Source organism: Mesitornis unicolor, unplaced genomic scaffold (genome assembly GCF_000695765.1).
Source record: "Mesitornis unicolor isolate BGI_N332 unplaced genomic scaffold, ASM69576v1 scaffold5495, whole genome shotgun sequence".
NCBI lineage: Eukaryota > Metazoa > Chordata > Aves > Mesitornithiformes > Mesitornithidae > Mesitornis > Mesitornis unicolor.
Window position 1 is genome coordinate 33,929 of NW_010184711.1, and position 756 is coordinate 34,684.

Below are 756 nucleotides of genomic sequence, written 5' to 3' on the forward strand. Positions count from 1 at the left end.
CGTGTCCACTTCCAAGAGGACGCAAGCCTAAGGGCAGACCGTGCACATCCCGGTTCCCACTCCCACTCCTCCAGCACAAACAGAGACCCGGGTGCTTCTGATGAGCAGAAACCTGGGTTTTATTGTGCACACACATTGCTGGCAGGCTTTACTAGGAAAGAGTTGTGTTATTTCATCAGTAAAAGCAGTGAACAAATAGGCATGGAGGTGTGTGTTTAAAGTCAGGTAGTTCTTTAATTTTCATAGACTTTCGGTAAATTAAAATTAGAATTGTGGTAAATTACCAGTTTCTTAACGTCATTTAACATACTTCATTTTGGGGTTGGAAAAGATTGGTTCAGACCTGGGCAGCACCGGCGGGAAACATGCTTCTCTCTGCACGCTCTGGCAGAAAAGGATCTGAAGGTACAGTTCCTTTTCCTGTTCCTTTGAGTATCTTCAAGGTTTTCCGGGTTTTATTATTTTTTCCCTCTTCTGAACATTTAACGTTATACAAGCAAATGCAAAATGCCTGTAAACTTCAGAATTAGGAGTCAATCAGAGTAGGGAAAAATAACCTGTGGCACATTTGTGACATGAATCAATGTCTGGTTTGAAATAAAATCCACACAGTCAAGCGAACAGTGGAACATTATTAAAATTAGGACTGCAGCTGTCTGTATTTTGATCTGCTTGGGAGATTTTCATCTCAGACTCCAACCGGCCTTCGAAAAGTGTTTAGTGAACTGGTGACTGGGTTATTTTTCCTCCTGCTGA

General features: G+C 42.1%; 1 protein-coding gene across 1 annotated transcript in view; it reads right to left on the bottom strand.

Annotated features, from left to right (window-relative positions):
• The window catches only part of SLC16A5 (solute carrier family 16 (monocarboxylate transporter), member 5), an 8,033-nt gene that overhangs the window by 4,610 nt on the left and 2,667 nt on the right, over positions 1 to 756 (bottom strand). The gene's annotated exons all lie outside the window — the stretch shown is intronic.